Source organism: Eurosta solidaginis, chromosome 4 (assembly GCF_040869045.1).
Source record: "Eurosta solidaginis isolate ZX-2024a chromosome 4, ASM4086904v1, whole genome shotgun sequence".
Lineage (NCBI taxonomy): Eukaryota > Metazoa > Arthropoda > Insecta > Diptera > Tephritidae > Eurosta > Eurosta solidaginis.
Genome location: NC_090322.1, coordinates 104,647,581 through 104,672,361, shown reverse-complemented (window position 1 = coordinate 104,672,361; position 24,781 = coordinate 104,647,581). Strand labels below are relative to the sequence as shown.

At 31.3% G+C, this 24,781-nt stretch overlaps 1 protein-coding gene and 1 non-coding gene across 14 annotated transcripts in view; one reads left to right on the top strand and one right to left on the bottom strand.

The window, feature by feature from the left end:
• The window catches only part of Tomosyn (syntaxin-binding protein tomosyn), an 835,312-nt gene that overhangs the window by 719,997 nt on the left and 90,534 nt on the right, over positions 1 to 24,781 (top strand). The gene's annotated exons all lie outside the window — the stretch shown is intronic.
• Positions 15,614 to 15,721, bottom strand: LOC137251540 (U6 spliceosomal RNA). The gene has a single exon (XR_010953285.1). It is a non-coding gene; the product is annotated as a U6 spliceosomal RNA (small nuclear RNA).

Genomic DNA, 24,781 nt, shown 5'->3' with positions numbered 1-24,781 from the left:
ACAATACAGGATGCCAGAGTAACAGGGTGCCCCAAAATAATTCGTCAAAGTTGAAAAATTTTAGAAAAATAAAAAAAATTGTTAAAAACTGAAGGACCAACTTTGAAATTTTTTATGTGGATGTACTTGAAAATGAAATCAGATATACTTATGATTTGTATGAAGGAGTGTGGCTCTACCCACTTATGATTAAAATTTTTGTCTTAGTAGCAAGGTTATCAATCTCCGCCATACTTGATGGACGCATTACTTATTTTAAGATGTTATACTCTTATAAAAGTGAAATGTGTACGCTAGGGGATAAGTATATAAACATTGCTTGAAAATTGATTGTACAAATTTACTTACATATTTTTGAAAAATTAAAAAAAATTAATATTAATACTTAACTAAGAAAAAGTATTAAAAGTTATTCAATATTATTGTATTTGAGCCAACTAATAAATTTTTAAGCACTGCCCACTTATGTTAAACAGTTTTATTTTAGTCACCACTTTACCAATTTTATTGATTTCTGTAAAAATGTATTACCCTTCTGATAGCCAAAGCCTAAGCTTTAAAATAAATATACATAAAGGTTACTTCAAAACTCATCTTAAAATTTGATACTTTTTAAAAAGATGTAAAAACGAAAATTATATGATTATAGTTACGAAATGAAATAACTGTATTATTTATAATAAATAATAAACTTGTATTTATTGATTTCTTTTTTTTCAATAAAATAAAAAAACTAAGTACTAAATAATTTTTTTGTTGTGATAGAAAAAGGTCGATCATTTATTTAATCTTAACGTAGTCTTCGTCACTTGAAAATATATCTAACAGGGAAACCATTTCTGAACTATAGGTGTCTGTAAGATCGTTTTGTGATCTTACGTGCCTCATGGATGATGTATCAGAAGAGACTGGATCAGAAGAGATGGCCAACATGTTGAAAACGTCCTCGTTTTGTCTAACTCGTGAGATTTTGCAAGCGTTAGTACTTCTATATCTTTTGTAGACCTTTTTTTAGATTCTTGAGCTTCTTCAGACAATTTTGCTAATGGTAAACACTGGTATTCTATTAAATCTTTTCCATGGGCCAAAACTCTATGTACCGTTGGTGTAAGCTTTTTCTGAGGATACTTTTGAAGCAGCAGCTCTGCAGTTTTCGATGCATATTCTCCAAATTTAGGTCCATTAACTTTTAATGGCAATTTAAAATATTTAAAATTTCTCGCAATCGTTTGACAATATCTCTATCGACTCCAGTAATGCGAGCAGTCATTTCATCGTGTTCAAAAAATCTTCTTGAGGAGTTTCCATCATTTGTGTTGCCGTATCCATACTTTGGGCAGTCAACTCTCAGGCCAAGCTCTATATATCCTATTATCCTCGCATACAAAGGAGTTATTCCATACTCATAATTTAGTTCGTCAATAATTGAATCATCAAGTTTTTCAAAGTCTTTTTGATTATTCTTACAGATTGGACATTTCTATGTAGATGATGTGTTTGTTAGTAAGTTAAAAACTTTTCCATCGACCACTGTTACAAGAAAAATCATGCTTTATGGTAATAAAATTCCCGTCTTCGATTTCAATTATTGTTGGTTCTAATTTTTTTTGTTTTTTTTTTTTTATCACTCACTGCAGCTTTTATAAGTTCCGAAGACTCCTTCTCATATTTAAATAATATCGCCCGGTACAATTTAACTGATGACGGCCGTGGATTTTTTCAATATTCTGAAGCTTCATCTTTTAAACGGAGGGGAACAATAGAAGCCATAAACATATTACCATCTGTAATGGTTCCATCGTCTACATTCTTTGTTTATATGCGCTTTGTCCTGAGGATCCATCACAGCCCCATTTATTTATCAATGTTAAGCTTTTTGGCAGTGATTTCAACTTTTCTTCAGAAAAACGTTTCAAGAATCACATAGACGTATGATCCATTAAGTTTTGGAGCTCAACTTCAGCTGATACTTCGGTTATTTTGGCTCTTGGAAGAACTGCTTCTTTCTTGGCTTGAGTGATTCGTTTGTATCCAGGGAAAAGATCGGCATTATGTTGCAATAATGACTCACGCAATATATTATATTTATGCTTCGATAACCCGAGATCTATAAACAGCGCCAAAGACACTTCAGGAGTGTATCTCCTAGGTAGCGCATTTGAGGGTGTGGGAATGCTGTTTTTGATCCCTCTCAGTCGCACTGGACTTGCTAACGCAACTACTCCTATGATATGAGATTTTAATAGCCAGTGCTTCTGAAATATGAATCGTGGCGATAGTTCTAGTATAATCTGACAGCTTCCTTTTTCTTGTGTAGGTCGAACATTCTTCTATGGGTTTTGTTGGTCTTCCTCTAGTTCGATTGGTTGATGTGCTAGGCATTTTTTCGTCCAAAAAACTTTTACCAGCTAGCCAGCTTTCATGCTTACTTATAAACCTTGAAGTAGAACGAGCGACTGTTTGCCATTTTCTGTGCATTCGAATGTAGACGAAGCCAATTTTTTCTTTCAAGTCTTCGTCTTCTTTGTTGCATGCTTCATTTGGTAATTCTGTCATAATAGCCTCAACGAACTCCTCTTTTGTCTTTGAAGCTTTGAACACCTCAACTAGTGTGGAGCTTTCTAGAGACATATTAAAATTTTCCATCGAGTATATCTTACTAAAAAAATACGTGAGCCATATTTATTTTTATTTGAATAAACAGAATACTTTATTCTATAGACTCCAAAAAACGACTGATTTTGGGTGTTGTATTAAACATTGCTTTATATACTCAAATTATGGAAATGAGTGCCAGGTATATTATGCAGCTTGTAACCGAAAGTTTTGGTTTTATTAACAAATTCCAACAACAAAAGTGACCGTACTAAACTTGTCTCCTTCTTACCTATACGTGCTCAGGCGCGTATTTATACCCAAGGTTGCTTCACTTTATTTGATGTAAAAAGTGAAATCGCAGCTGGACACAGGTAGACCTTATGAATTCAGGTAACTGAATATTTAGCAAATACCTGCTGTAAATTTCACGGAGACCTTTTTTGTCCTTTTTTATTTTCCATCAAAGTTCGAAAAAGGTCCTATAAATAGGCTTTTCGAAAAACAGGTAGATCTGAAAACTTTTATAAAAAAAAAAAAAAACAAATTTTATGTTTTGCTTCAACCTAGAATTAAATATCCTTTCGTTATAATACAAGAAAGCAGAAGCAGGCCGTTTTATTTAGAGACAAAACAATTTTTAATACAACAAAAAAGAAGAAAAACCACAAATTTTCTAAGTGTTAAAAATTAGTCAACTTTGAGCGGCTCTACCTCCTAAAATATCATTTTCTGTTTAATAAGAGTTATATATTCGTAATATATGGAAAATTCTCTATTAAATACATGTATTATGTTTATCGAACGCTTTCATGAAATTTTTGATTTTTGCCAGGCTTTTCGGGCAGAGGCGTCATAGTGCGTCGGGAGAAAAATGTACCATAAATGTGATTATTCTTGAGTAAGCATTTATGATTCATATTTCGAGACGCTTTTTGTTCATATTTGATATCATTGTAAAATTGAGCTTTAATTGTTTTAGAGTAATATTTGACTGCTTTTCACAGTCATTTTCTGATCATATTCGTGAACATATTTCAGTCGTTTTGGTTGATATTTTTTAATGATTTTCGAACACCATTATCATGTATTTATTCTTCGTATTTAATTCAAAATAAGATACTGCGTAGTAATCCTATTTCATCAGGGGAAGAAAGCATGCGGTAATGAGCTATTTGAACCACAGGTCACTCGCAAACAAACTAAGCCAATATACACCTGCGACTACAACATTCGGCATCAGCTATGATCGTCAATATCTTAAAATACGATACGGTACGGGATGTTGAAGCCATATCCAGGTACATATGTACATATGCCAAGAGAGTTTCACTTACCTTGGGTTCAAATAGTTCACAACATTTGTATTGTGTAATGGTTGGATTTGTATTTTCTGGGAAGCCTAAGGTGGAGAAATTGTTGGGGACATCTTTTGTTAGGAGCAGTATTTACATTATTTCTTGTCTTGAAGAATACAATTTTAATATATTTTTTCTGAACTTCATGATTGAAAAAATGTGAAAATGTGAAAAAATAAGATCTTCAATGAAAAGTAACATTTTAACAAGTATAAAATGCATTATTCAGTCAACAAAGATAATCAGAAAAGATTCAGAACGCTGAATGAAAAATGATTGAAAATGTTTGATCACCTAAAGTAAGCACATTTGATTCAAATGTGATTCCAAAATGTGATTGCAAAAAACAGTTTTTGATCATCAAAAGTATTCATATTTGGTTATTTCTTTTGTTCAATTCATGGCGGAACGATACAAGGTGGTAGCATGGTGACATACCTACAAACATAAATAAAAATTCCATGTACTTTGTTTTTGTAAATTCGATGGACAAATGTCAAAATCGTACTGCGCAGGAAGTTGATGTATCAAATCAAATAAAATAAGTTTATAATCAGCTGTCCCATGCTACCACCTTGTATCGTTCCGCCATGGTTCAATTGAATGATAACTCATTATTTAGTCAAAAAGAGTAATGAAATTGTATTGATATTGTAACGAATTTCCTGCAAATCCTCTTATTTGCAACCCTCTGCTAAGTTCGAATCACTAAACTGTTGAATAAATAACTCCAATATGTAATAATGCAAAATGGCCTTTATTAAAGTACTTCACAATAACACTCAAACTGTGCAACGAATAGCTTGCTTAATAACCAAACTGATTGATGCTCAAATGAAACTGAATTTCAAAATAATACTGCTCTTGCTCGCTAGATAGCGTCTTAATCGAAACTGCTTGACAGCTCAAATCAAACTGACTTACTTCTTACTCGCTTGTGCCGTTTTTATAGTTTACGCTGCATACATCTAGGCTCTTCTATTTCCAGAACTTACCAACTATTTCGTTTGTTTATAGTTCTCATATAGTTTCTACTTGTTTACAATTGTCTACTTTTTAGCGTCTCTCAGATGTATGTGAGTTTGTAGTTTACAGTCTCTCGCACACACATAGGCGTATAAGTAAATGCATCTGTGTGTGACATCTCTCGTCTGCTTTGTATATGTGTATACATGATTTGATTATTGACGTAAATACCGCTTAGCATGGCCTTAGCATCGCCTTAGTGATGGTATAGCTTAGTGATGCTAATATCCGTGACAATATTTAGGGAAATTCAAAATTTAATCACCTAAATGCTGCTGAGTGGGCACAAACTAATATTTTTCTGAAAAATACTAACACCACCGCACTTTTGTGGGGTATTTTCAAAAATTCATACGCGCCTAAAAGTATGTGGGTTATAATTATACAAAAAATCATAAAATAAAAAGACAGCTGTCATCAGAAAATTGATATTTACGCAATTTAGCAGAAATGGAAATATTTCTGCATATTCTTTTAAAAAATAGCACTTTTTGACTGCAAATATACATAGGTAAATACTTTTGCAACATTTATTTATTGGTTTTTAGATAACTACCAATAATTTATTTTCTATTTTAGTAGGTTTTCCAATGGAGGTAAATGTTGGAGCTATTTGAGATGCATTGTGATGTGGGCCTGCAACCAACAGCTGCATTTTGAACATCAATAGAACATTTGATTGTAAGTAACTAGTTTAGTGAAAGTGAACTGCAATTTCGATGGACCTTACGCAGGGGAGCTGCAATTTTTGATGCCTCCAAATTGTGTGCGATTGCAGAAGTAATAAATTGCACCTCCAAATCATGTCATGTACATAGTACATGTTTAAGTTCAGCCATTCTCTTGGATTGATTGTTTTTTTGTTGTAGGGTATCGTGCGACCTGAAAGATTCGGGCAATGAAAATATGTGGACCCGGCGATGTTCCAGATTAACGCCATTTAATTTGTGTATTATATATATAATATTATATATATAATATATTTATATGTGTATTATATATATAATATACTTATATATGTATATTAAAAACTTGAGCAAATTATCCAAAAATGTCGGGAAAGGTGTCAAAGAACGCGTCTTGATATCAATATTAATAGTCCTAAGGCGGAAAATAAAAATTTCTAGTCGTTTAAAAGATATTAACGAAAACTCGTAAAATGATCCCGGGTACCTCCGAAACCGGGGGTGGAAGCCATAGTATTTTTGCGCAGAACATCTTCCTTCTTATAAAAAATTACCATGACCGCTTCACCAATGGGGTGGGATCAAAATTAAATGCGTGCAAAATCCCTTTGTACACAAAATTCTTTTCAGTACATAACAACATTACAAAAACCACATGAAAATTGTCAACTTTACCTGCAAATATCTCCGGACAGAGATAAAATTTTCATTTTCCGCCTTCCGATATTGTTGTCGAGATTAATACGCGTCTTTTGCCTCTTTCGATATTTTTGGACGCGTATTAACAGTGGACCCCTGTTCTAGCATTTTACCTCATTTTATTTCATCCCTTTAGTTGAAATTTATTTCATTTCATTTCGTTTTATATCATTTTATTTCATTTTTCTGTTTGTTTCATTTTATTCCATGTCATTTCATTTCATTAAATTCTATTTTATTGCATTCGATTTAATTTTATTCATTTATTTCATTTCACTTAAACTCATTTCGTTTCATTAATCTAACTTAAATTCGTCCCGTTTCATTTCATTCCATTCAATTTTAGTTTGTTTCACTTCATTTCATTTTACTTGATTTAATTTCTTTTATTTTCATTTCCATATTATTATTGTCAATTTCATTTCATTTCATTCCGTTTTATTTCTTTTCATTTCCATATGATTTACATTATTTTCCTTTCATTTTATATCATTCCATTTCATTTCATATAGTTTTATATTTTTTGTTTTTTTTCCATATCATTTCATTTTATTCTGTTTCATTTCAATTTATTTCGTTTCGTTCTGCTCTAGTTAGTTTCATATTATTTCATTAAGTTTAATATTTCAATACATTTTGTTTTATTTCATTTCTTTTCACTAAATTTCCTTTCGTTTCACCCAATTTCATTTCGTTTCGTTCCATTTCATTTAAATGTGTAGTTTAAATTTCGTTTAATTTTATTTTTTTAATTTAATTTCATTTGGTTTTATTTTATTCTACTTTATTTTATTTTATTTCATTTTGTTTCATATTACTTTATATCCATTTCATTAATTTCATTCCACTTGATTTCGTTTTGTTTCATGTTATTTCGGTTCGTTCTATTTTGTTTCATTTCATTTTTTTTTATTTTTATTCATTTCTTTGTATTACATATCGTGTCATTGCTTTCTATTCCAAATTTATTCATTATATTTTGTTTCATAATATTTCATTTTATTTCACTCATTTCCGTTTCGGTTGATTAATTTTTTTCAATTTTTGTCATTTAATTTAATTTCGTTTCATGCCTTTTCCGTTTGGTTTCGCGTTGTTCCATTTAACTTCCTTTAATTTCATTCCATATAATTTAATTTTCTCCTATTTCATTTCATTTACTACATAGCATTTTTCTTCATTTTGTTTTATATTATTTCAATCATTCCATTTCATTTCATTTAATTCCATGTCATTTCATTTTATCTTATTGAATTTCAATTAATTCATTTCTTTTCTTTCCATTTCATTCCGTTTCACTTCATAATATTCTATTTTATTTAGTTTCATTTCATATAGATTCATATCATTTCGTTTTATTTCTTTTCATTTCTATGTGATTTATATTTTTTTCATTTCATTTTATATCATTCCGTTCCTTTTCAGATAGTTTCATATTGCTTTGCTTGTTTTCCATATCATTTCATTTTATTCTATTTCATTTCCTTTTTTTCCGTTTAATTTCATATAGTTCATATCACTTCGTTTTATTTCTTTTCATTTCCATATGATTTATATATTTTTTAATTTCATTTTATATCATTCCGTTTAATTTCATATAGTTTAATTTTTTTTTGTTTCTTTTCCATATCAATTCATTTTATCCTCTTTAATTTCTTTCCGTTTAATTTTATGTAGTTTCATATTTTTCGTTTCAGTTCATTTCGTTTAAATTTCGTTTTATTTTATTTTTGTTTTTTTTTTATTTTATTTCATTTGGTTTTATTTTATTCTATTTCTTCTCATTTTATCTCATTTCATTTCATTTAAGTTCTATACTTTTAGTTTCATTGAATCTTGTTTCTTTTCCTTTTATTACTTCTTTTAGTTTAATTTTGGTGCATCTATTTTCGTTACATTTTTTGTTCCTTTAGTTTTATTTCATTTCATTCTATTTCATTTCGATTCATTTCATTTAATTCCATGTCATTTCCTTCTTTCATTTCATTTCGTTTCACTTCATGATATTTTATTTTATTTAGTTTCACGTCATATCATTTCGTTTTATTTCTTTTCATTTCAAATGATTTATATTGTTTTTCATTTCATTTTATATCATTTCTTTTCATTTCATATAGTTTCATTATTGTTTCTTTCCATATTAATTCACTTTATTCTACTTCATTTCGTTTAATTTCATATAGTTTCATATTTTTTCGTTTTAGTTCATTTTTTTCTGTTTCATTTTATTTTGTTTCATCTCACTTCATTCCACTTATTATCATTGAATTTATTTTTCTTTTAATTCGTTCCACTCTATTTTTGTTATACCAATTCAATTTATTTAATTTTATTCCATTTCATTTGCTTTAGTTTCTTTTCAGTTAGTTTTTTTTTACTTTATTTATTTTATTTCATTTTATTTTATTTTGTTTTGCTTCATTTTACTTTATTTAATTCAATTTATTTTATGTAATTTTTTTTATCGTTTTTAATTTTATTTTATTTTATTCTGTAATTTTATGTTAATTGTTTTTTAGTAAATACATATATAAATTATATAAAATTTATATTAAATTTGTAAATTAAAAAAATTATGGAACATTTTGTTGGGAATTTTTTGGAAATAAAAAGCGAAAAAAAAATTTGGAACATTTTTAAATTTTTGGAGCATATGGAATTTTTGGGTATTAGGAAAACGGTTTTTGGGTGTTTTAAAGCACCGTCTGGCAACACTGCGCATTGACGTTCACAGCTGTCATTTGGACCTAAAAGTATGCAGTAGTTGCAGACTGACAGCTCACACGTACACGAAGTATTATTTTTTTTGGATAGCGTCAGTTTTTGATTACCCAAGTTTTTATCCACTCATAGTTGGTAGGGACAATTGCGCAAAGTATTTTTTGTACTCGAGCCTCACAAAAACGAAATTACTTTTGGAGTTTTTTTTTTTTTTTTTGTGAGAATTGAAATGTAATCAATTCCTTTGCTGTGGAGGAAAGGAATTGATTACTTTTTCCAATATTACTGAGGAACGTAATGGAATTGAATTTACTCAGCTCTGATCATTAGGTATATACTAATTCTATATGTTTTTAATCCTAATTGTGTGGGCTATCTATAGCCGCGCTCTCAAGAGCTTAGTAAGTTTCGCTGTTCACTATAATATCAATATTATTATCTGTATTTAATTAACGAGACATGCTCATATTGTCATGCGCGGTTCCAGGGGGGATGAAAAAAATGTGCTGCTGGAACCGCGTCTGATATTGCCTTATACAATTGTTTTTGTTATTGGTATTAAAGAAAAGTGACAAAGTTTACAGACAGCGATGTTTACTAGGATATGTTTCTAAATTTCACTTCTTCATCAGCTAGCTTCTCGGGAGCTGTGAATTGAACTCGAAATATCCAACACTCATACTTTATACTAGTGTAAAGGCAGATAGATGCCTTTATCCACTCAGCCTTATGAATGCCCCGCTGATCGCTTTACAGTTGGTCCTAAGTATTTCGTTTTTGTTGCTATTCCTTTATACATCATTAGGTACGTAGTAATTATATATATGTTTTTAATTATAATTGTGTGAAATAACTGCTTATAAAAGCTTTGCTATAAATCCAATGTTACTAAGCTCTTGAGAACCCGCCTATAAGTATTCCCCACTGTGCAATTTGAGTTCGTATTTTCACACAGACAATAACAATGTGCGATCACGATCGTTTGCTTTCGCTGGTCACTCACTAAAATCAACAGTGTATGCAAAAGGAAAAGTCCATGCTACTTTTTGGGCACATAATAAAAACAATATGCTGCAATGTTAAAGTAACTTTTAATACGTTTTAGTTAGTATTATTAAGTTCCTTTGAACATACATATTAATATTGACAATTTAAATATTAATAATTAATAATAATTAATTAATTATTAATAACTATTGACAATTTAATATAAGTAACTTTTTATACGTTCTACTTAGTTTTATTAATTTTTATACATTTTTTTTATTGAATAACTTTATGTTTTGAAAATATATATTTATATCTTTACATTTACTTTGTTTTATAGTTCTTTCTTGATGAAAAAGTGATTTTTTAAGTAAATTTTGCATTGAAGAAACACCATACCTTCTTTTATAAAAAAGTTTTATCTGGCTAGCTCGACCTCCGCGTTCTTAGTTATACGAATATAAGTAAGTATTGTTAGGATTAGCTTGAAATCAAATAACCAGAGTCCTTTTTAATTTCGAACTTCACAGTCCACATTTTCTTTTAGCACACTGTGGGGAGTTGTCACTCAATTTTTACACACACTTATGCAATTGTTTTAGTGTTTGTGTGTCCGGCTCTGGCGTAGATGTTTTGTGCTTAATATTGAGAAGCTTACATAGTTCTTCAAACAAGCTATTTTTATGTTCAGATCCCATATCCGTTATTATTGTTTTCATACTTCCATAAATTAAGATGAAATTTTCGAATATGGCTCTGGCTACTGTTTTTGCATGTTTGCTTTGTATAGGAATTGCAACTAAGTATTTAGTCAAATCACATATCAGAGTGGCAGCGCATTCATTTCCATTTAATAATCTTGGTAAAATGGTAAAGGTCCAATTGTATCTATTTGTACTATTTCGAACGCCTTCGGTGGTGTTTCAGTCAAAATCATTGGTTCTTTTATATTTTTATTAATTTTATTTTTATTACAATTTACGCATTTCTTTATATATTTTCTTATATCATTTTTCATATTTTTCCAGTAATATTTTTGTCTTATTTTATTAGTTGTACGATTGATTCCTGGGTGGCCACCATTGACAGGATCATCGTAATATTTTTAAAGAATCTTTTTAATTTTATCATTTTCCGTCACATGCACAACCTCCGGAATTAATGTAATAGTTAAATTTTTGAGAACTTTGGTACCTATCTCCTTAAATGTGTCTACTCGAGTATAATTAAACAATTTGTCTCCTAAGACAATGCATTTTCTTAATTCCCAAATTGCCGACTTTTTCCATAAGCCTGGCAAAGAATTGGCCTAAGTCAATCTTCGCCTCAACAATTTGATTCTCTATATTTATTTCACTACAAATTTTATTTCCTTTTTTGAAATATAATTTCGGAGGATCGAAAACGAGCTGGACTAGTCTTTTTACTTCACATTTAATAAGCGGTGTGTATATTATAGGGTTCTCTTTGTGACTTTTGTTCTCTTCATTTCTATTACTGTTATTACTGGAGTTCTTTTTAGTTTGCGATCTTGTCGTGACTTTCATTATTTTACATGCCTGTACTGATATTTCTTTCAAATTATTGATATCTATTCGTGACAGAGCGTCTGCCACGTAATTTTTTTTTTCCGGCTATGTACTCCACCCCAAAGTCATACTCTTCCAAATCTAACCTGATTCTAGTTAATTTAGATGAAGGGTTTTTCATTGAGAATAAATACGTTAAAGGTCGATGATCGATGATCTGTTTTCACTGTGAATTTTCTGCCATAAACATATGGTCTAAAATATATAATTGCCCAATGTATGGCCGCCAATTCTTTTTCGATCGTCTTTTGTAAATGAACTTGAGGCATAGGCAATGGGTAATTGTTTTCCTTCATATTCTTGGCTTAGCACAGCACCGCAAGCATAACCACTTGCGTCGGTTGTAATAAAGAACTCTCTATCAAAATTGGGATATTGTAGGATATTTGGACTAATTAATGCATTTTTTAGGTAGTTAAAAGATTTCTCGCAGTCGTCTGTCCAATTGAAAATTACATTTTTCTTACTAAGTCTTGTTAGAATCCTCGCGTATTCCGCGAAATTTGGTATGAATCTTGCATAATAATTAAAAAATGCTACAAATCTTTTTGCTTCATCGGCATTTTTGGGAGTTGGGTAGTTTTGAACAATTTTAAATTTATTTGGGTCTGGTAAAATTCCAGTACTTGTGCATTTATGTCCAAGATAAGTAACTTCTTGACTGAAAAATAGACATTTGTCCGGATGTAATTTTAAATTATATTTTCTGCATGTGGAGAATACATCCCGTAAATTTTTAATCATGTTTTTCGGAGCTTCCTAAAACGACTAAATCGTCCATGTATAAGAATGCTTGTGATGGTTTTAGACCTGGGAATGCCAATGTCATCATCCTCTGGAATGAGTTTGGAGCTACTTTGAGGCCATAAGGTAATCTTTTGAAACGATAAGTACCGTTATCTGCCGTAAAGGATATAACATCCCTTGACTCTGGGCTGAGTTCTATTTGGTGAAATCCTGACATTAAATCTAGGCATGAGAAATATTTCGCTCTTCCCTACTGATCTAGAATATCATCTATTCTAGGCAAAGGGAATTTATCAGCTGTCAATTTTTTATTTATTTGTCTGAAATCAACAGCTAATCTCCACCTTTTTTCTTCTTTGCCCGGAAGGGATTTTTTAGATACCAATAAAGTAGGGCTGTTGTACTCTGAGGTTGATGTTTCAAAAATATCATCTTGAATTAGTTTATTTACTTGTTTATTTATTTCATTCTTATGTGCTTGGGGTAGTCTATAATTTTTAATATACACAGGAGTGTTATCTTTCAGATGCAACTTTTGTTTGTAAAAGTTGTTGGTCGTGATTGGTTCTGTTTCTAATGAGAATATATCAACGAATTCTGAGCATAATGTGTTGAGTGATTAATTAGCGAATGGTGGGAAATTTTTATTCAATATTTCTAACTTTTCTTTATTATTAGCTTTACAGTGAGGTGTATTTTCAATTATTACATAATCCTCTAAACTTTCTGTTTTGATGTCATAATCTTGAATGATTGCATGTTTATCTGTTGTATTTATTATTCTTATTAAAGCTTGATTTGAGTTTACTATCGTGTTGGCTACAAAAATGCCATCAGTCAATTCTTGATGAGGTACTAATAGTTCCTTATTGTAACTATTGATATGAACCTGTCTAATTACTTCGGCTCTTGCGGATATTGATTACTATATCTTCTGGGTAATCGTATGGTAGTAGTATTAGGCTGTCCCCAATTTTATTATAATCTAAAATGCAATTATATTCTTTAATGAAGTAGAGTCCCAAAATTCCATCACATGGGATGGGAAATTGTCTTCTACTATGTGAAATGTGTGTCCTATTAAAAGACTATCATCTGTTAGATCTGCTTTTACTGTTCCAAGTGTGCTTGTTATGCCTCGGCCAAAACCTTTTAAATCTGTGATCTGTGAGTTATTTATTGTGACATTACTGTCAATTTGACCCTTCTTTTTTATTGATATATCCGCTCCTGTATCTATCAGGAACATTGAAGTTGACTTATTTAGAGTAGTATTAGAAGATATGTAGCTGTTTAGATGCAAGTTGAATGTACATATTTTATTACCGTTAGAATTTACTGTTGGAGTGGAGTTTGCTGGTTTTCCTGTTGGTTTATACTACGGAGATTGCTCGTGTTACTCTGATTGGATGATCTTGATTGACCTCCAAAATTGCGTCTTGGGAAATTATTATTTTGTCTATTATTATTATTATATCTGTTAGTATTACCGTAATATCTTCGGTATTGGATATCTAGTGCGTCGAAGAAGCTATGTAAGTTCTCATGTTTACCGTCAAACTCAGGTAGAATTGACGAAGCCGTTTTTAAGAATTCTACTGTGGTTTGTGCCATTTTGTCTTTTCTTGTTTGAGAGTTTGGGGTCTCTATTAAAATTTCCTTTTGTTCCTGTTTTTCTTCTTCTTTTTGCTGTACTTCTGGTTCCTTTTCTAAATCGGAGGCTGACTCCAGCAGGAATGTGCTAAAGTCTATTTCTATTTCCTTCTTGAAACTCGTTGGTACTATGAATTCTATATCATATCTTGCCAGTGAGGACACCAATTTGTCTCTAACGCTGGCAAAAATTTGATATGCTTGGTCTTTTCGATTGCTGTCTAGTTTACCATTTAACTGTTGAATTGTTTTTCCTATTTTGTTACATGCTTCAACTATTATTTTAAGATGCTTTACTACTCTTTCTGCCTTTACTTTTGTCTTTTTATTAATACATTTGTAAGATTTTTCTCCTATCGTTTTTTCTTCTATGAGTAGTTTAACGATATCTTCCCATTTGCCCAGTGGGTATGGTAGATAAAATGGTATGTTAAAAATGCTTTGGGATGAGTAGAGCTTCAGAAACAAATTAATGCAACTAGCTACACAGAGAAATAGGAGGATCATGGTATCCTCGGGGGTGGGAAAAATGCTAATTTATGCTTATTTCTTTGTTTTTTTATGTTTATTATATTAAGCATTTCATTTTATTTTATTTTTTTTCCTTATCTAGTTAGCATTATAAAAGTTATTATTTAAAAGGTTTATTTCTAAATCCCACCGTGGTGTGATGGTAGCGTGCTCCGCCTATCACACCGTATGCCCTGGGTTCAACTCCCGGGCAGAGCAACATCAAAATTTTAGAAATAAGATTTTTCAATTAGAAGAAAATTTTTCTAAGCGGGGTCGCCCCTCGGCAGTGTTTGGCAAGCACTCCGGGTGTATTTCTGCCATGAAAAGCTCTCAGTGAAAACTCATCTGCTTTGCAGATGCCGTTCGGAGTCGGCATAAAACATGTAGGTCCCGTCCGGCCAATTTGTAGGGAAAATCAAGAGGAGCACGACGCAAATTGGAAGAGAAGCTCGGCCTTAGATCTCTTCGGAGGTTATCGCGCCTTACATTTATTTTTTATTTTTTTATTTATTTCTAAAAATGTTTGTTCTTAAGGAAAAATTTGTTTAATTTAACATTTCTGACATTTCTAATTTTTCTTACAAAATTTTCTGAAAAATTTTTTCAAATGATGAATAGTTAAATACAGTTTATTTTTTCTTGTTTAATTATTAAAAGTTAATTCCTATGCTATTTTCTTTTTTTCTAATTTTGTTTTCTATGCCATTTTGGGCTTAAAAAAATTTTCTATTTTGGAAAAACATCAGTAAAAAAAATGTTTTCACATTTAGGGAGTTTTATGAAAATGACCTAAGCACTTGATTTTGATTTTGTGTGTCCTCTTCTGGGAACATAACTCAATAATTAGGGAAAAAAAATTGTTTACTGCAAAAATATAATTTTTGCTTGTCAATAGGCAGCCGTTAGGATGCCCGAATATTTTCCTGCTTAAAAATAATGTCTAAATTGTCAAAATGACTTCACGATTACGCTAATATATTTATTATACTTATAATTATTACGCTGCCAGTCCTGTTGTTTATATCATCTCATCACCATTAAAAATGTGGAACGCTTCACGATTTCGGTGTCATCCTTGCGCAGGGGCCATGCTAATCTTCTGTGTATCGTTCCAATTTTAGTGTATGTTCTGTCGAAGTTTTTCAATTGCCGCAATTTTTATTGTTGGTGCCCGAATTTAATTCATCTTCTCTCTTTTTTTTCTTTCTTTCACAACGCTTAGACTGTAAATCAGCCAGTAAAATCCTTACCAATGAATTAGGCTGAGTAATCAGCCAGTATAATCAAGGCAGGATCGCCATATAAAAGATGAAAAATGAAATAATCGGTTTTGAGAGGTTTCAACATAAATGAGCGAATGCTTCTTTATTCAAATATTGTCAGCTTATTTATACTAAGTTATTCTACACATATTCTTACGTACATATTTACTTTAAGCATACATATTTACCTTAAGCATACATGCTTACATACCTACATACAACTCGACACAAAATATATACCACACATATGTGTTGAGCTGTGACTTCTGTGGGAAATGCAACGTCCGCAAATTTGCCGGAATGCAAATTTGGTTTGGTTGTGCGTTGTACACACACCTGTATTAAATCGTGTGAACGACTATGTCAGCAACAATTATCAGATGCCTTTTTTTGTGCTGATGAAAATTTAGACTCTTTTTGTTACAGGGTAGCATATTAACTGATTTAAATATTTGGCATTGAAATTGTTGGCTGTGTACACTACACTACCAAATTATTTTCTAGCTTTTAGTATTATTATTACTTCATGTAAGTATTGTTTTCAATAAAACCGTTTAACTTAAAATTTTGTTTAAATTTTTTTTTTTTTTTCAAATTTTTAGTCTTTATTTAATTGCCTATTATTTCTCATTCTATTTAGTTCATTTAGTGACTCATTATTACAAGGACTCTTTCCTGACAATTTGTTACAATCTAAGTACATAATCCTCCCAAAGACTTTACTCTGCTCTGCGCCACGTATACTTGTCCCTCCTCGAACTCCAAAATATTTTGATGTTACTTCTACCGGACTGCATGTAATATCTGTTTCAAATGTGAGCCAAATCGGGCATCATCGGTCGCTTTTTATTCAAATATGGACCAAATCACATTACGATTTTTTTTAATATCTCGATCCTTTCTATTCATGTATGTATCATGTGTTCCAAATATGAGACAAATCGGACCACAAATACGATTTTTGTGAATATCTCGATCCTTGCGCCACCTAGCGGCGATTTTTTTTATAGGTCGCCTTCTATTCATGTGCGTATTATGTGTTCCAAATATGAACAAAATCGGACCACAAATACGATTTTTTGAAATATTTCAATCCATGCGCCACCTATAGGAGTTTTTTTCTTATTATTGCATTGTCATCGGGTTCTGAACTATATTCCAAGTTTCAAGCTTGTAGCTTATCGGGAAGTTATTTAAATTTCAATTACAAAATTCGTGCCGGCCAGCCAGCCAGCCAGCCAGCCTGTCAAGTCAAGCTAAATAAAACCATTTAAAAAACCAGATGCTACTTTGTTCTTCTGAAGCTGTACAGAAATTTGAGAAGTCAAAGTCATTTTGATCATACAGCCAAACTTTCAGTTTCAGTTGATGCTGCAAAGGTAGCAACTCGTAGTGTTCTACAACAGTCAACGAAAAATGGAATTGAACCTTTAACATTCTTTTCAAAGAAGTTAACCGCTTCTGAAGTCAAGTACAGTCAATGTATCAGGATATTTAGCATTGTAGACATTTTTGGAAGGTCGATTGTTTACAATTTATACAGATCATAAACCTCTCATTTACGTTCTCGATTCAAAAGTTGATCGTAGTTCGCGTCAAACACGACATCCTGAATAATATGTCTCAATTCACCAGTGATATTCAACATATTTTTGGTAAAGAAAATATTGTTTCACGTACCCCATAAATTTAGAGAAGAATGAATTCAACTTCAAAAAGTTATACGGGGACTGGGCTGTGCCGAAAACTTCATACCTTTCATGAATGGGGCTGCAAAATAATCTTATCCCATTCGTAATATCCAAATAATCGGCTGTATAAGATATGAAATATATAGTGAACAGATGTACAGACCTTAGCGATTTTTAAAATATGTATAAAATAAAAAATAGGTAGGTACTTTATGTTAGGATGCAAAGTTCCACGTTTTTTGTGGTCTGTATATAAAAGCTATGATCACGAATCACTTTGATGCTTCTAGCCGTAAAAAAAGGGGCAGAAATGACAGTTTATATGGGGTATATATTATATATACCACCGATCTCTATGATTTTTCAGACAACAATATATGCTATACACGTAAGCATTTGGTGAAATTACAAGGTTCTAGCTGTTAAAATGGGGCAGAAATTACGGAAAGTTTCTTATATGAACAATCGGTTGTATGAGATATATACTATATATACCACCGATCTATACAGTTTTTTCAGACAACAATGAATGCTCTATACGTGAGCATTCGGTGAAATTTGAAGCTTCTAGCTGAGAAAATGGGGCAGTAATTACGAAAAGTTTCTTATCTAAACAATCGGTTGTGGGGGATATATGCTATATATACGACCGATCTCATCCAACAACAATATGTGCAATATACGAAAGCGTATGGTGAAGTTTGAAGCTTCAATCTGATAAATTGAGGAAGATATGACAAAAATCCTCTTTTTCTGAAAAATAGGTTGTATTTGTTTGTATTGTATAAGCTATAGTGGTCCGATCCGGCCGGTTCCGACAAATGTGTAATCGGACACCTAAATACACCCGCTCACCAAATTTTATCAAGATATCTCAAAAATTGAGGGACTAGTTTGCATACAAACAGACAGACGGGCAGACGGACATGGCTAAATCAACTCAGCTCCTCATCCTGATAATTTCGGTACACTTAATGGTGGGTCTATCTATTTTCCTTTAATGACTTACAATTTTGAGATTCGTGACGAAGTTAATATACCATTTAATTTTCATGAAAGGTATAAAAATGTGTATAGGATGCCCAAAATGAAAAGTTAATAAGCATACCATATCATCTCTTGCTGCAATTCCAATACCCAAAGAAAGATTTAAGCATATACACACAGATATTGTAGGACTTTGCCGAGTTCAAATGGTTATCGATATATTCTAACAATTATTGATCGTAATACCCGTTGGCCTGAGGCATATTCTCTCAAAGAGATTACAGCATAATCTGTTGCTAGAGTTTTCTTTAAGAACTACATACCACGTTTTGGAGTACCTTCTTTTATCACTAGTGACCGTAACGTTCAATTTACATGGAATATTTTTACTGAATTCGCAAAACTTGTGGGTTGTCAATTGATCAAAACTGCAGCTTATCATCCGCAACTTAATGGAATGATTAAAAGATTGCATAGACAATTAAAAGCTTCATTTTTGACAATAGATAAATCTATTAATTGGTCTGATGAACTACCAATAGTATTGTTAGGTTTGAGATCTTGTTTTAAAGAAGATATAAAGCGACTGCCGCAGAAATGGTTTATGATCAAAACTTGCGTCTTCCAGGAAAACTAGTTGTTCAATCAAAAAAATAATTTCAATATTTTAGTTTTTATTTCAAAAATTAAAAATCATTTTAAGCACCTCCGTTCTTGCATATCTCATCACCAAAATTTAAGTAACATATATTTACCTAATTTACCTAAAGATTTACAGCCATTTAAACATCTTTTTGTTCGTGTTGATAACAAAAAACATGGATTAAATTCGCCGTGCGTAGGATCCTTTCAAGTTATTGAAAAACATCCGAAATTTTTTAAAATTAACATTGAATCTGTTTCAGTCGATCGAGGTAAACCAGCATTTATCGAGCAAAATATTACTTTTCCCGAAATCAGAGAAAAAAAGCGTGTTACTTTTAACTTTTTATAATTCTTTTTGAAAGGGGGAGTATATGGAATGAATTTAAAATTTGTTCTTTTATACTTGTTAATTTTAAATTTGTTTATGAACAAGGCTGCTCAACCCCTATACACTTGTAGCATGATTCAATTACTAGAGGTTTGTTCTTCAATGACGGCAGAGCTTTGACACTCCCAAATTGAAAAATCTGGACGAGTTGCTTTTACGAAGTAAGGAAACCGGGTAATAATTAAATCCCCTTTAACGAAAATTGTAGTAGAAAAGTACCTTTAGTAGTTACTACTAAGTAGTATATTAGTAGTGATAGTAAATTTGTAAATGCCAATAGGTTTTGGAGGAAAAAATTAATTTTCTACTAAATATTTCGTGAATTGAAGAAAAGCTATGTCGGTTAAGAATTTTATTCAAAAATACAATATATCAAAATTTGTTTCGAAAACTCCCTATATGAGCACAAGTTCAATGCATTTTGACATAAGAGGTAGTTAATGAAAAGCATTCTGAAGCGTTCTTCAATCTATTCTAATAAAGGGCGTTTTTGTGACAAATCATGAAATGGGAAGTTTTTGAAAAATATTTTGAGATAGGACGATATTGAAAAGGCATCCGACATGGTCTAACAAAAAAAAAATAAAAGAATATGGCTTATTGTCTTAGAACTTCATATTCCGGTCTTGACTATGACAGAAGAATTCAGATTTTATGCGGTCCTGCAACACAAGGAGTATTCACCTTTTTATTCTGAAATTTCGGAAAGCTCCTTTACGTCAAGTATTCATGGAAGTGTTCCGGATAAACCGTTAATTTAGAATACTCGGAACACGTTCGTTTGATACTACCTCACAAGGTCCGAATATACATAATATTCAAAATATAAACCGATTCCCGAAATTCTTAAATTGAGACGAATGTTTCGAACATACGAAATGAATAAGTTAACGTGCTCAATGAGTACATTTCGTTATGGCATCTTCATTATTTACTAATGCCATTTTTACGTGAATCGATTTACTAGTCGAGTTTTTGATGTTGAACGATGAATTTTGAGGTGTTTCAGGATTCGTTTGTTCACAGGTTTATGGAAGTGCGCGATTCTTTGGTGTCCATACTTTTCATAAAACCCATGTTCAGCCACACTAATAGATCATGGCATAGTTAATAAATTCATCATACAATTAAAATAAATGTTCTAAGGAATTATGCAATTTAGTACTTATCGGGTATTTGTAAACTGATTGCTTCCTATTTCTACTACTAAAATTTTTCGAAAAATCGCAAAGAAACAACACAGTTAACGGATGTCAATTCGATTTGGGAGCAAAATGGCTGCAATTGTCAAAAAATTTGTCTGTCGAGCAAACCTCTTGTGATTGAATCATGCACTTGTAGCACTTTTCGTTTTTGTTTGCCCTGAATCATAGGCACAGATTCAAATTCACACTTTGAATCATTGCAAATCTTAGTACACAATGCTTTGAATATAAAAAAATTTTCATAGCACTCCCATATGCCTCACATATACTTTCGAATCATATGAAAATGCTGGAATTTTTTATGAAATTTCCAAGAAAAAGCACTCTCGTATGAAGCTCAGGAACTTATGTATGATAAAAAAATGTACACTAACAATATGACAACTAAAAATTATTCCAAAATATTATAGCACTGAAAAAAATTCTTTATCAAAATTGATTTATAAATAAAATTAAAATAGATAATTACCGCGGAGCTGTAATATATTGGGCATATGACCAAAGCATATAAGCAAAACTGTACCAAAACAAACGGAGCCTACACTAACTTCATATGATATTAGTTAATTACCCTCCAGGGAAGTCAGTAACTAGTGATACAAAATTCTGGTTCAGAACTAGACCTAGAGTGCCAAAAAAGTATTAGTTGGTTAATAGCTAGATTTTCAGTTACACAATCAACAAAAAAACCGCCACTAGCTTTAACGAGCTGCGACTACATATGAGTATACCTCTTTCTCAACACTATTCCACCAGTACGTAACTATCGAAAAAGAACCAAAAAGAAGTTTGTATATATGTAGTTAGGAACTGCAGTGAGGACAATTTTCACAGCCTAGAATATCGCATTTAATTTAAATTCGCCAGTTGAAAAGATGTAAAAGAGATAAATGGTGAACTACTAGTGGTTCAGAATGCTGTAGAAATGCACTTATTTTGAACTAGAGATTCTCTTTGCGGTGTAGTTTCTGTGACTTTTTATTTCAATTCGGTATATATATATTTTTTTTTTTTGATTATGAGCAACTTTTTGTGTGGAAGTGGGGGAACCGTTAAGTAACCATGCATATCATATACTTGTTAAACATTTTATTAAATTCAAATGGTATTTAAGCACCTCAGTATTTGAACACAAATTTAAAGCAAATCACGTGGAGCCCTCTAATTAAGCATTTCAAAAGTTTTCAAATTCAATTTTCAATACAACATTCGCGGAAATCTCCACATTCACTTTTAGTATGATTATTGAAAACCAAATTCCGACGATATATGTATATAGAATATGTTCCCAAAAAATTGAGGCTAGAGGTCAATGTAATTTTTCGGTAATTTCAGAATTAAATTTATTGGCTCTGGTATGTTGGTGATATAACTATTGACGGAATATTTTAAGCAAATATTTTGTAACTTGAAACCAAATATTCAACTTTTTGCGACCTCAAAAAAAAAAAATGTTTAAATATATTTTTTTTAAAAGTTTCAGTGCACAATACAGTTTTGTACATGTATTGTGATTTGCACTTCCATATAAAAAATTTTGATTAGCACTGTTTATGAATGATCGTTTTTAAACTTATGTTAAAAAATTTAAATTATATTATTCATTCAAATAAATCCAAAGAAGATTTTTATTGTAAAATGTACCAAATACTTAAATTTAAAAACTAGGAATCTAGATGAAATATTTGAATCCTATTTTTCTGAAAATAGAATAAGCATGCACCTGTAATATATATGTGAATATAAGTAGACTTGAGTAAACTTCCGTGTATAAACATAAGCACTGCCTCAATGTTTCTATATAAAAAAGGCGCGGTATAGATTAGAATAGAATTTAGGCCGAGCTGCTCATCCAAATTCCGTCGTGCTCCTTTTTACTTTTCCTACAAACTGGGGGGACTAGTCCTAAGTGTTTTACCAACTCCCAACGAAATCTGCAAGGCAGATGCATTTGGATTGAATGTTGGAGCTATTTGAGATGCATTGTGATGTGGGCCTGCAACCAACAGCTGCATTTTGAACATCAATAGGACATTTGATTGTAAGTAACTAGTTTAGTGAAAGTGAACTGCAATTTCGATGGACCTTACGCAGGGGAGCTGCAATTTTGATGCCTCCAAATTGTGTGCGATTGCAGAAGTAATAAATTGCACCTCCAAATCATGTCATGTACATAGTACATGTTTAAGTTCAGCCATTCTTTTGGATTGATTGTTTTTTGTTGTAGGGTATCGTGCGACCTGAAAGATTCGGGCAATGAAAATATGTGGACCCGGCGATGTTCCAGATTAACGCCATTTAAGTTGTGTATTATATATATAATATACTTATATATGTATATTAAAAACTTGAGCAAATTATCCAAAAATGTCGGGAAAGGTGTCAAAAAACGCGTCTTGATATCAATATTAATAGTCCTAAGGCGGAAAATAAAAATTTCTAGTCGTTTAAAAGATATTAACGAAAACTCGTAAAATGATCCCGGGTCCCTCCGAAACCGGGGGTGGGAGCCATAGTATTTTTGCGCAGAACACCTTCCTTCTTATAAAAAATTACCATGACCGCTTCACCAATGGGGTGGGATCAAAATTAAATGCGTGCAAAATCCCTTTGTACACAAAATTCTTTTCAGTACATAACAACATTACAAAAACCACATGAAAATTGCCAACTTTACCTGCAAATATGTCCGGACAGAGATAAAATTTTCATTTTCCGCCTTCCGATATTGTTGTCGAGATTAATACGCGTATTTTGCCTCTTTCGATATTTTTGGACGCGTATTAACAGTGGACCCCTGTTCTAGCATTTTACCTCATTTTATTTCATTCCTTTAGTTGAAATTTATTTCATTTCATTTCGTTTCATATCATTTTATTTCATTTTTCTGTTTGTTTCATTTTATTCCATGTCATTTCATTTCATTAAATTCTATTTTATTGCATTCGATTTAATTTTATTCATTTATTTCATTTCACTTAAACTCATTTCGTTTCATTAATCTAACTTAAATTCGTCCCGTTTCATTTCATTCCATTCAATTTTAGTTTATTTCACTTCATTTCATTTTACTTGATTTAATTTCTTTTATTTTCATTTCCATATTATTATTGTCAATTTCATTTCATTTCATTCCGTTTTATTTCTTTTCATTTCCATATGATTTACATTATTTTCCTTTCATTTTATATCATTCCGTTTCATTTCATATAGTTTTATATTTTTTGTTTCTTTTCCATATCATTTCATTTTATTCTGTTTCAATTCAATTTATTTCGTTTCGTTCTGCTCTAGTTAGTTTCATATTATTTCATTAAGTTTAATATTTCAATACATTTTGTTTTATTTCATTTCTTTTCACTAAATTTCATTTCGTTTCACCCAATTTCATTTCGTTTCGTTCCATTTCATTTAAATGTGTAGTTTAAATTTCGTTTAATTTTATTTTTTTAATTTAATTTCATTTGGTTTTATTTTATTCTACTTTATTTTATTTTATTTCATTTTGTTTCATATTACTTTATATCCATTTCATTAATTTCATTCCACTTGATTTCGTTTTGTTTCATGTTATTTCGGTTCGTTCTATTTTGTTTCATTTCATTTTTTTTTATTTTTATTCATTTCTTTGTATTACATATCGTGTCATTGCTTTCTATTCCAAATTTATTCATTATATTTTGTTTCATAATATTTCATTTTATTTCACTCATTTCCGTTTCGGTTGATTAATTTTTTTAAATTTTTGTCATTTAATTTAATTTCGTTTCATGCCTTTTCCGTTTGGTGTTGTTCCATTTAAAAAAAAAATAAATGTAAGGCGCGATAACCTCCGAAGAGATCTAAGGCCGAGCTTCTCTTCCAATTTGTGTCGTGCTCCTCTTGATTTTTCCCTACAAATTGGCCGGACGGGACCTACATGTTTTATGCCGACTCCGAACGGCATCTGCAAGGCAGATGAGTTTTCACTGAGAGCTTTTCATGGCAGAAATACAGTCGGAGCGCTTGCCAGACACTGCCGAGGGGCGA